The sequence below is a fragment of the Camellia sinensis genome, chromosome 6, assembly GCF_055761805.1.
Source record: "Camellia sinensis isolate YWXY chromosome 6, ASM5576180v1, whole genome shotgun sequence".
NCBI classification, from domain to species: Eukaryota; Viridiplantae; Streptophyta; class Magnoliopsida; order Ericales; family Theaceae; genus Camellia; species Camellia sinensis.
The window spans coordinates 2,665,001-2,677,500 of record NC_138966.1 but is presented as its reverse complement, the minus strand read 5'-3'; positions in this window follow the sequence as shown (position 1 = coordinate 2,677,500).

Genomic DNA, 12,500 nt, shown 5'->3' with positions numbered 1-12,500 from the left:
GCATGGCAAGCTGCTGGCCAAGGTCGTGGCATGGCACGCTGCTGGCCAAGGCCGGGGCATAGCACGCTGCTGGCCATGGCCGTGGCTTGGCAAGGTTGCCAAGGCCGGGGCATGGCGTGCTGCTGGCCAAGGCTTTGGCATGCCATGTTGCTGGCCAAGGCTGTGGCATGGCATGCTGCTGGCCAAGGCTGTGGCATGGCATGCTGCTGGCCAAGGCCGTGGCATGACATGCTGGCCAAGGCCGGGGCATGGCATGCTGCTGGCCAAGGTCGTGGCATGGCATGCTGCTGGCCAAGGCCGTGGCATGACATGCTTGCCAAGGCCAGGGCATGGCATGCTGCTGGCCAAGGCTTTGGCATGCCATGTTGCTGGCCAAGGCTGTGGCATGGCATGCTGCCCTAGGCCAACGTGCCACCGCCACCGCCGCGGGCCGCCACTCGACGCATCCCGTGCTTGGCTATGTAGTTTCGATGCCACAAGCCAATGCCACAAGCCAAGCGATGGCATGTGCCAAGCGCCCGCCTAGGCATAGGCGTGGCCTGTGGCCTGGCCATGCTGGCCAGCCTTAAGGGAGGTGCCCCCCCCTTATAATAGCCTGTTAAGCCCTTTTCAATCTGGCAGGAGGAAACATCAAGCATGTTCGAGGAGTCATAATGGGGTTTTTTTAAAAAGTAATGGTTTTTTGCCAAAACTTTCAACATGAAAGTTGTATGAAATAATTTAATACACCATAAAAAAAATTATAAAAAAATATTTGGCCACCGGAATATTTTATTTTAATTTATTTCAATTTTAATACTTAAAAAATAATAAAAATTACTAAAAATACTCAAAAAATTCTAGAAAAATTCCAACAATTATAAGATGAGGCACTAGTAATTATAGTAATTTTTTTAATTATTTTTTATTTTTAATTTATTTTATTATAATTTTTATGAGTAAATAAATAATTAAAAAGCCCGACGAACGTGCAAAAACTCTTAGAGAAACCCAGCAAGCATCGGATAGCTCGAATGCAAATAACAAACGCAACAGGCAACTTCCGAGGGACATACTTTTCCCAACAAGCTTCCACTGGGGAAAGCACTAGCAACGTGTTCGCAAGTCAAAGGCAACCAAACCGGCTATTACCCGAGGGACAAGCATTTCGCAGGGCAACATATACGTAAGTCAAAGCCAAACCAAATGGCAATTACACGAGGGACAGGATTGCTTGCCAAGGGCGTGGCATGCGATGTTCTAGCCCAAGGCCAAGGCACGCCACGCTGCGGGACAAGGCCGTGGCAAGACATGCGGCTGGCCTTGGCCTTGGCATGGCATGCCGCCGGCTTTGGCTGGGCTGCGTTGGCCTTGCCATGGAATGTTGCTGGCTTCGGATGGGCTGCCTTGGCCTTGGCCTTGGCCGTGGCATGGCATGCTGCTGGCCTTGGCCTTGGCCTTGGCATGGCATGCTGCTGGCTTTGGCTGGGCTGCCTTGGCCGTGGCATGGCATGCTGCTGGCTTTGGCTGGGCTGCCTTGGCCGTGGCATGGCATGCTGCTGGCCTAGGCCTTGGCATGGCATGCTGCTGGCTTTGGCTGGGCTGCCTTGGCCGTAGCATGGCATGCTGCTGGCCTAGGCCTTGGCATGGCATGCTGCTGGCTTTGGCTGGCAGCCTTGGCCGTGGCATGGCATGCTGCTGGCCTTGGCCTTGGCATGGCATGCTGCTGGCTTTGGCTGGCCTGCCTTGGCCGTGGCATGGCATGCTGCTGGCCTTGGCCTTGGCATGGCATGCTGCTGGCTTTGGCTGGCCTGCCTTGGCCGTGGCATGGCATGCTGCTGGCCTAGGCCTTGGCATGGCATGCTGCTGGCTTTGGCTGGCCTGCCTTGGCCGTGGCATGGCATGCTGCTGGCCTAGGCATGGCATGGCATGCTGCTGGCTTTGGCTGGGCTGCCTTGGCCGTGGCATGGCATGCTGCTGGCCTTAGCCTTGATATGGCATGCTGCTGGCTTTGGCTGGGCTGCCTTGGCCGTGGCATGGCATGCTGCTGGCCTAGGCCTTGGCATGGCATGCTGCTGGCTTTGGCTGGGCTGCCTTGGCCTTGGCATGGCATGCTGCTGGCTTTGGCTGGCCTGCCTTGGCCGTGGCATGGCATGCTGCTGGCCTAGGCCATGGCATGGCATGCTGCTGGCTTTGGCTGGGCTGCCTTGGCCGTGGCATGGCATGCTGCTGCCCTTGGCCTTGATATGGCATGCTGCTGGCTTTGGCTGGGCTGCCTTGGCCGTGGCATGGCATGCTGCTGGCCTAGGCCTTGGCATGGCATGCTGCTGGCTTTGGCTGGCCTGCGTTGGCCTTGGCATGGCATGCTGCTGGCCTAGGCCTTCGCATGGCATGCTGCTGGCTTTGGCTGGGCTGCCTTGGCCGTGGCATGGCATGCTGCTGGCCTTGGCCTTGGCATGGCATGCTGCTGGCTTTGGCTGGGCTGCCTTGGCCGTGGCATGGCATGCTGGTGGCCTAGGCCTTGGCATGGCATGCTGCTGGCTTTGGCTGGCCTGCCTTGGCCGTGGCATGGCATGCTACTGGCCTAAGCCTTGGCATGGCATGCTGCTGGCTTTGGTTGGGCTGCCTTGGCCGTGGCATGGCATGCTGCTGGCCTTGGCCTTGGCATGGCATGCTGCTCGCTTTGGCTGGCCTGCCTTGGCCGTGGCATGGCATGCTGCTGGCCTAGGCCTTGGCATGGCATGCTGCTGGCTTTGGCAGGCCTGCCTTGGCCGTGGCATGGCATGCTGCTGGCCTTGGCCTTGGCATGGCATGCTGCTGGCTTTGGCTGGCCTGCCTTGGCCGTGGCATGGCATGCTGCTGGCGTAGGCCTTGGCATGGCATGCTGCTGGCTTTGGCTGGCCTGTTTTGGCCGTGGCATGGCATGCTGCTGGCCTAGGCCTTGGCATGGCATGCTGCTGGCTTTGGCTGGCCTGCCTTGGCCGTGGCATGGCATGCTGCTGGCCTAGGCCATGGCATGGCATGCTGCTGGCTTTGGCTGGGCTGCCTTGGCCGTGGCATGGCATGCTGCTGGCCTTGGCCTTGATATGGCATGCTGCTGGCTTTGGCTGGGCTGCCTTGGCCGTGGCATGGCATGCTGCTGGCCTAGGCCTTGGCATGGCATGCTGCTGGCTTTGGCTGGCCTGCCTTGGCCGTGGCATGGCATGCTGCTGGCCTTGGCCTTGGCATGGCATGCTGCTGGCTTTGGCTGGCCTGCCTTGGCCGTGGCATGGCATGCTGCTGGCCTAGGCCATGGCATGGCATGCTGCTGGCTTTGGCTGGGCTGCCTTGGCCGTGGCATGGCATGCTGCTGCCCTTGGCCGTGATATGGCATGCTGCTGGCTTTGGCTGGGCTGCCTTGGCCGTGGCATGGCATGCTGCTGGCCTAGGCCTTGGCATGGCATGCTGCTGGCTTTGGCTGGCCTGCCTTGGCCGTGGCATGGCATGCTGCTGGCCTAGGCCTTGGCATGGCATGCTGCTGGCTTTGGCTGGGCTGCCTTGGCCGTGGCATGGCATGCTGCTGGCCTTGGCCATGGCATGGCATGCTGCTGGCTTTGGCTGGGCTGCCTTGGCCGTGGCATGGCATGCTGGTGGCCTAGGCCTTGGCATGGCATGCTGCTGGCTTTGGCTGGCCTGCCTTGGCCGTGGCATGGCATGCTGCTGGCCTAGGCCTTGGCATGGCATGCTGCTGGCTTTGGTCGGGCTGCCTTGGCCGTGGCATGGCATGCTGCTGGCCTTGGCCTTGGCATGGCATGCTGCTGGCTTTGGCTGGCCTGCCTTGGCCGTGGCATGGCATGCTGCTGGCCTAGGCCTTGGCATGGCATGCTGCTGGCTTTGGCTGGGCTGCCTTGGCCGTGGCATGGCATGCTGCTGGCCTTGGCCTTGGCATGGCATGCTGCTGGCTTTGGCTGGGCTGCCTTGGCCGTGGCATGGCATGCTGCTGGCCATGGCCCTGGCATGGCATGCTGCTGGCTTTGGCTTGCCTGCCTTGGCCGTGGCATGGCATGCTGCTGGCCTAGGCCTTGGCATGGCATGCTGCTGGCTTTGGCTGGGCTGCCTTGGCCGTGGCATGGCATGCTGCTGGCCTTGGCCTTGGCATGGCATGCTGCTGGCTTTGGCTGGGCTGCCTTGGCCGTGGCATGGCATGCTGGTGGCCTAGGCCTTGGCATGGCATGCTGCTGGCTTTGGCTGGCCTGCCTTGGCCGTGGCATGGCATGCTGCTGGCCTAGGCCTTGGCATGGCATGCTGCTGGCTTTGGTTGGGCTGCCTTGGCCGTGGCATGGCATGCTGCTGGCCTTGGCCTTGGCATGGCATGCTGCTGGCTTTGGCTGGCCTGCCTTGGCCGTGGCATGGCATGCTGCTGGCCTAGGCCTTGGCATGGCATGCTGCTGGCTTTGGCTGGGCTGCCTTGGCCGTGGCATGGCATGCTGCTGGCCTTGGCCTTGGCATGGCATGCTGCTGGCTTTGGCTGGGCTGCCTTGGCCGTGGCATGGCATGCTGCTGGCCATGGCCTTGGCATGGCATGCTGCTGGCTTTGGCTCGCCTGCCTTGGCCGTGGCATGGCATGCTGCTGGCCTAGGCCTTGGCATGGCATGCTGCTGGCTTTGGCTGGGCTGCCTTGGCCGTGGCATGGCATGCTGCTGGCCTTGGCCTTGGCATGGCATGCTGCTGGCTTTGGCTGGCCTGCCTTGGCCGTGGCATGGCATGCTGCTGGCCTAGGCCTTGGCATGGCATGCTGGTGGCTTTGGCTGGGCTGCCTTGGCCGTGGCATGGCATGCTGCTGGCCTTGGCCTTGGCATGGCATGCTGCTGGCTTTGGCTGGGCTGCCTTGGCCGTGGCATGGCATGCTGCTGGCCATGGCCTTGGCATGGCATGCTGCTGGCTTTGGCTGGCCTGCCTTGGCCGTGGCATGGCATGCTGCTGGCCTAGGCCTTGGCATGGCATGCTGCTGGCTTTGGCTGGGCTGCCTTGGCCGTGGCATGGCATGCTGCTGGCCATGGCCTTGGCATGGCATGCTGCTGGCTTTGGCTCGCCTGCCTTGGCCGTGGCATGGCATGCTGCTGGCCTAGGCCTTGGCATGGCATGCTGCTGGCTTTGGCTGGGCTGCCTTGGCCGTGGCATGGCATGCTGCTGGCCTTGGCCTTGGCATGGCATGCTGCTGGCTTTGGCTGGCCTGCCTTGGCCGTGGCATGGCATGCTGCTGGCCTAGGCCTTGGCATGGCATGCTGCTGGCTTTGGCTGGGCTGCCTTGGCCGTGGCATGGCATGCTGCTGGCCTTGGCCTTGGCATGGCATGCTGCTGGCTTTGGCTTGCCTGCCTTGGCCGTGGCATGGCATGCTGCTGGCCTAGGCCTTGGCATGGCATGCTGCTGGCTTTGGCTGGGCTGCCTTGGCCGTGGCATGGCATGCTGCTGGCCTTGGCCTTGGCTTGGCATGCTGCTGGCTTTGGCTGGGCTGCCTTGGCCGTGGCATGGCATGCTGCTGGCCTTGGCCTTGGCATGGCATGCTGCTGGCTTTGGCTGGCCTGCCTTGGCCGTGGCATGGCATGCTGCTGGCCTTGGCATGGCATGCTGCTGGCTTTGGCTGGGCTGCCTTCGCCGTGGCATGCCATGCTGCTGGCCTTGGCCTTGGGGCTGGGCTGCCTTGGCTGCGGTTCTTATCACTAGACGTGCGTTGCGTGCGAAGGCGTGCAAAGGCGTGCAAAGGCGTGCGCGACCATGCGCGCAACACGCGCACCGTGGTCAAAAGACCACGCGCGCGGTATTCGCACAGGCCACGCTGCCCACGCCGCGGGCATGCCAGGCCGCCCAGGCCGTGCGCATGCCATGCCGTGCTGCCCAGGCCGGCTGCATGCCAGGCCGCCCAGGCCGTGCGCATGCCATGCCGTGCTGCCCACGCCGCGGGCATGCCAGGCCGGCTGCATGCCAGGCCGCCCAGGCCGTGCGCATGCCATGCCGTGCTGCCCACGCCGCGGGCATGCCAGGCCGGCTGCATGCCAGGCCGCCCAGGCCGTGCGCATGCCATGCCGTGCTGCCCATGCCGCGCGCATGCCAGGCCGCCCACGCCCGCGCGCATGCCACGCCATGCTGCCCAAGGCCGCGCCCAGGCCGCGCAAGGCCGCGCCCAGGCCGCCCAAGGCCGCGCCCAGGCCGCCGAAGGCCGCGCCCAGGCCGCGCAAGGCCGCCCAAGGCCGCGGTCCAGGCCGCCCAAGGCCGCGGCCGAGCCGCCCCAGGCCGCAGCCCAGGCCGCGGTCGAGCCGCAGTGCATGTAACCCAAGGCCGCAGCCCAGGCCGCGCCCAACATGGGGCGTACCTGCCACTGCCTTGCCCTGGGCAAGGGAGGTGCCCCCCCCTTATAATAGCCTGTTAAGCCCTTTTCAATCTGGCAGGAGGAAACATCAAGCATGTTCGAGGAGTCATAATGGGGTTTTTTTAAAAAGTAATGGTTTTTTGCCAAAACTTTCAACATGAAAGTTGTAGGAAATAATTTAATACACCATAAAAAAAATTAAAAAAAATATTTTTTTACAGAAAATATTTTATTTTAATTTATTTCGATATTAATACTTAAAAAATAATAAAAATTAATAAAAATAGTCAAAAAATTATGGAAAAATTCCCATAATTAAAGGATGATTCACTAGTAATTATAGAAATTATTAAATTATTTTTTTCATTTTTTTTATTTTATTTTGATTTTTTTATGCCAAATAAGGGCTTTAAAAATTCGAAAAGCTCCAGAAAAATTGCAAAAAAATAGGGAATGACATTTAAAATTGATTGTAGTGCATTTTTAATTGTGTTGCACGGTTTGGGTAAGATTATAAAAGAATCATGTTCAAAAAGATCGATCGAGGCGGTGGCACGCCATGGCCTTGGCCTTGGCCTTGGCCTTTGCCCGCGGCCTTGGCCTTTGCCTTGGCCTTGGCCATGCCTTGCACAGGGACTTGGCCTTGCCCACTGCCTTGGCCTTGGCTTTGGCCTTGGCCTTGGCATGGCATGGCATGCTCGCCGAGGCCGTGGCATGCCTTGCTGCTAGCCAAGGCCGTGGCGTGGCATGCTCGCCCAGCCCGTGGCATGCCGTGCTCGCCCAGCCCGTGGCACGCCATGTTGGCCCAAGGCATTGGCATGGCATGCCGGCCAAGGCATGCTGGCCAACGCTGCACAAGGCGGTGCCATGGCATGGCATGCTGACCAAGACCGTGCCATGGCATGCTGGGCGAGGCCGGGGCATGGCATGCTGGCCGAGGCCGTGGCTTGCCATGCCGCCACGGCCGTGGCATGCCGGGCAACGGACCGGCATGGCCCAGCCCGTGGCACGCCATGTTGGCCCAAGGCATTGGCATGGCATGCCGGCCAAGGCATGCTGGCCAACGCTGCGGCACGGCGTGCTGGACAAGGCGGTGCCATGGCATGGCATGCTGACCAAGACAGTGCCATGGCATGCTGGCCGAGGCCGTGGCATGGCATGCTGGCCGAGGCCGTGGCTTGCCATGCCGCCACGGCCGTGGCATGCTGGGCAACGGACCGGCATGGCATGCTGGCCGTGGCGGTGGCACGACATGCTGGCCAAGGCAGTGGCATGGCATGTAGGCCAAGGCTAAGGCATGGCACGCTGTGGCATGGCACGCTGGCCAAGGCAGTCGCAAGGCATGCGGGCCGAGGCCGCGGCACGGCCCGCTGGGCAACGCGGTGGCATGGCATGCTGGGCAACGCCGTGGCAAGGCATGCGGGCCGAGGCCTTGGCATGGCATGCTGGCCGAGGCCGTGGCATGGCATGCGGGCCGAGGCCGTGGCATGGCATGGCATGCGGGCCGAGGCCGTGGCATGGCATGCGGGCCGAGGCCGTGGCGTGGCATGGCATGGCATGTTGGGCAACGCCGTGGCAAGACATGCGGGCCGAGGCCGTGGCATGGCATGTTGGGCAACGCCCTGGCAAGCCATGCGGGCCGAGGCCGTGGCGTGGCATGTTGGCCAAGGCTAAGGCATGGCACGCCGGGCAACGCGGTGCATTGGCATGCTGGGCAGCGCGGTGGCAAGGCATGGGGGCCGAGGCCGTGGCATGGCATGTTGGGCAACGCCGTGGCAAGACATGCGGGCCGAGGCCGTGGCATGGCATGCGGGCCGAGGCCGTGGCACGACATGTTGGCCAAGGCTAAGGCATGGCACGCCGGGCAACGCGTTGGCATGGCATGCTGGGCAACGCGGTGGCAAGGCATGCGGGCCGAGGCCGTGGCATGGCATGTTGGGCAACGCCGTAGAAGGGCATGCGGGCCGAGGCCGTGGCATGGCATGCGGGCCGAGGCCGTGGCATGGCATGTTGGGCGACGCCGTAGCAAGGCATGCGGGCCGAGGCCGTGGCATGTCATGCGGGCCGAGGCCGTGGCATGGCATGCGGGCCGAGGCCGTGGCATGGCATGTTGGCCGAGGCCGTGGCAAGGCATGCGGGCCGAGGCCGTGGCATGGCATGTTTGGCAACGCCGTGGCAAGACATGCGGGCCGTGGCATGGCATGGCATGCGGGCCGAGGCCGTGGCACGACATGTTGGCCAAGGCTAAGGCATGGCACGCCGGGCAACGCGGTGGCATGGCACGCCGGGCAACGCGGTGGCAAGGCATGCGGGCCGGGGCCGTGGCATGGCATGTTGGGCGACGCCGTAGCAAGGCATGCGGTCCGAGGCCGTGGCATGTCATGCGGGCCGAGGCCATGGCATGGCATGCGGGCCGAGGCCGTGGCATGGCATGTTGGGCGACGCCGTAGCAAGGCATGCGGGCCGAGGCCGTGGCATGTCATGCGAGCCGAGGCCGTGGCATGGCATGCGGGCCGAGGCCGTGGCATGGCAAGTTGGGCGACGTCGTGGCAAGGCATGCGGGCCGAGGCCGTGGCATGTCACGCGGGCCGAGGCCGTGGCATGGCATGCGGGCAGAGGCCGTGGCATGGCATGTTGGGCGACGCCGTCGCAAGGCATGCGGGCCGAGGCCGTGGCATGGCATGCGGGCCGAGGCCGTGGCATGGCATGTTGGGCGACGCCGTAGCAAGGCATGCGGGCCGAGGCCGTGGCATGTCATGGCATGTTGGGCGACGCCGTAGCAAGGCATGCGGGCCGAGGCCGTGGCATGGCATGTTTGGCAACGCCGTGGCAAGACATGAGGGCCGTGGCATGGCATGGCATGCGGGCCGAGGCCGTGGCACGACATGTTGGCCAAGGCTAAGGCATGGCACGCCGGGCAACGCGGTGGCATGGCATGCGGGCCGGGGCCGTGGCATGGCATGTTGGCCAACGTCGTAGCAAGGCATGCGGGCCGAGGCCGAGGCCGTGGCACGGCATGCGGGCCGAGGCTGTGGCATGGCATGTTGGGCGACGCCGTAGCAAGGCATGCGGTCCGAGGCCGTGGCATGTCATGCGGGCCGAGGCCGTGGCATGGCATGCGGGCCGAGGCCGTGGCATGGCATGTTGGGCGACGCCGTAGCAAGGCATGCGGGCCGAGGCCGTGCCGTGGCATGCGGGCCGAGGCCGTGGCATGGCATGCGGGCCGAGGCCGTGGCATGGCATGTTGGGCGACGCCGTAGCAAGGCATGCGGTCCGAGGCCGTGGCCTGTCATGCGGGCCGAGGCCGTGGCATGGCATGCGGGCCGAGGCCGTGGCATGGCATGCGGGCCGAGGCCGTGGCATGGCATGTTGGGCGACGCCGTAGCATGGCATGCGGGCCGAGGCCGTGGCATGTCATGCGCGCCGAGGCCGTGGCATGGCATGCGGGCCGAGGCCGTGGCATGGCAAGTTGGGCGACGTCGTGGCAAGGCATGCGGGCCGAGGCCGTGGCATGGCATGCGGGCCGAGGCCGTGGCAAGGCATGTTGGGCGACGCCGTAGCAAGGCATGCGGGCCGAGGCCGTGGCATGTCATGCGGGCCGAGGCCGTGGCATGCGGGCCGAGGCCGTGGCATGGCATGTTGGGCGACGCCGTAGCAAGGCATGCGGTCCGAGGCCGTGGCATGTCATGCGGGCCGAGGCCGTGGCATGGCATGCGGGCCGAGGCCGTGGCATGGCATGTTGGGCGACGCCGTAGCAAGGCATGCGGTCCGAGGCCGTGGCATGTCATGCGGGCCGAGGCCGTGGCATGGCATGCGGGCCGAGGCCGTGGCATGGCATGTTGGGCGACGCCGTAGCAAGGCATGCGGGCCGAGGCCGTGCCGTGGCGTGCGGGCCGAGGCCGTGGCATGGCATGTTGGGCGACGCCGTAGCAAGGCATGCGGTCCGAGGCCGTGGCATGTCATGCGGGCCGAGGCCGTGGCATGGCATGCGGGCCGAGGCCGTGGCATGGCATGTTGGGCGACGCCGTAGCAAGGCATGCGGGCCGAGGCCGTGCCGTGGCATGCGGGCCGAGGCCGTGGCATGGCATGTTGGGCGACGCCGTAGCAAGGCATGCGGTCCGAGGCCGTGGCATGTCATGCGGGCCGAGGCCGTGGCATGGCATGCGGGCCGAGGCCGTGGCATGGCATGCGGGCCGAGGCCGTGGCATGGCAAGTTGGGCGGCGTCGTGGCAAGGCATGCTGGCCGAGGCCGTGGCATGTCATGCGGGCCGAGGCCGTGGCATGGCATGCGGGCCGAGGCCGTGGCAAGGCATGTTGGGCGACGCCGTAGCAAGGCATGCGGGCCGAGGCCGTGGCATGTCATGCGGGCCGAGGCCGTGGCACGTCATGCGGGCCGAAGCCGTGGCATGGCATGTTTGGCCACGCCGTGGCAAGACATGCGGGCCGTGGCATGGCATGGCATGCGGGCCGAGGCCGTAGCTCGACATGTTGGCCAAGGCTAAGGCATGGCACGCCGGGCAACGCGGTGGCATGGCATGCTGGGCAACGCGGTGGCAAGGCATGCGGGCCGAGGCCGTGGCATGGCATGTTGGGCAACGCCGCAGCAAGGCATGCGGGCCGAGGCCGTGGCATGGCATGCGGGCCGAGGCCGTGGCATGGCATGCGGGCCGAGGCCGTGGCATGGCATGTTGGACGACGCCGTAGCAAGGCATGCGGTCCGAGGCCGTGGCATGTCATGCGGGCCGAGGCCGTGGCATGGCATGCGGGCCGAGGCCGTGGCATGGCATATTGGGCGACGCCGTAGCAAGGCATGCGGGCCGAGGCCGTGCCGTGGCATGCGGGCCGAGGCCGTGGCATGGCATGTTGGGCGACGCCGTAGCAAGGCATGCGGTCCGAGGCCGTGGCATGTCATGCGGGCCGAGGCCGTGGCATGGCATGCGGGCCGAGGCCGTGGCATGGCATGTTGGGCGACGCCGTAGCAAGGCATGCGGGCCGAGGCCGTGCCGTGGCATGCGGGCCGAGGCCGTGGCATGGCATGTTGGGCGACGCCGTAGCAAGGCATGCGGTCCGAGGCCGTGGCATGTCATGCGGGCCGAGGCCGTGGCATGGCATGCGGGCCGAGGCCGTGGCATGGCATGTTGGGCGACGCCGTAGCAAGGCATGCGGGTCGAGGCCGTGGCATGTCATGCGGGCCGAGGCCGTGGCATGGCATGCGGGCCGAGGCCGTGGCATGGCAAGTTGGGCGGCGTCGTGGCAAGGCATGCGGGCCGAGGCCGTGGCATGTCATGCGGGCCGAGGCCGTGGCATGGCATGCGGGCCGAGGCCGTGGCACGTCATGCGGGCCGAGGCCGTGGCATGGCATGTTTGGCAACGCCGTGGCAAGACATGCGGGCTGTGGCATGGCATGGCATGCGGGCCGAGGCCGTGGCTCGACATGTTGGCCAAGGCTAAGGCATGGCACGCCGGGCAACGCGGTGGCATGGCATGCTGGGCAACGCGGTGGCAAGGCATGCGGGCCGAGGCCGTGGCATGGCATGTTGGGCAACGCCGCAGCAAGGCATGCGGGCCGAGGCCGTGGCATGGCATGCGGGCCGAGGCCGTGGCATGGCATGCGGGCCGTGGCCGTGGCATGGCATGTTGGGCGACGCCGTCGCAAGGCATGCGGGCCGAGGCCGTGGCATGGCATGTTTGGCAACGCCGTGGCAAGACATGCGGGCCGTGGCATGGCATGGCATGCGGGCCGAGGCCGTGGCACGGCATGCGGGCCGAGGCCGTGGCATGGCATGTTGGGCGACGCCGTAGCAAGGCATGCGGGCCGAGGCCGTGGCCGTGGCATGGCATGCGGGCCGTGGCCGTGGCATGGCATGGCATGCGGGCCGAGGCCGTGGCATGGCATGTTGGGCAACGCCGTGGTAAGGCATGCGGGCCGAGGCCGTGGCATGGCATGATGGCCGAGGCCGTGGCATGTCATGCGGGCCGAGGCCGTGGCATGGCATGTTGGGCGACGCCGTAGCAAGGCATGCGGTCCGAGGCCGTGGCATGTCATGCGGGCCGAGGCCGTGGCATGGCTTGTTGGGCGACGCCGTAGCAAGGCATGCGGGCCGAGGCCGTGGCATGTCATGCTGGCCAAGGCCAAGGCATGGCATGGCATGGCATGCGGGCCGAGGCCGTGGC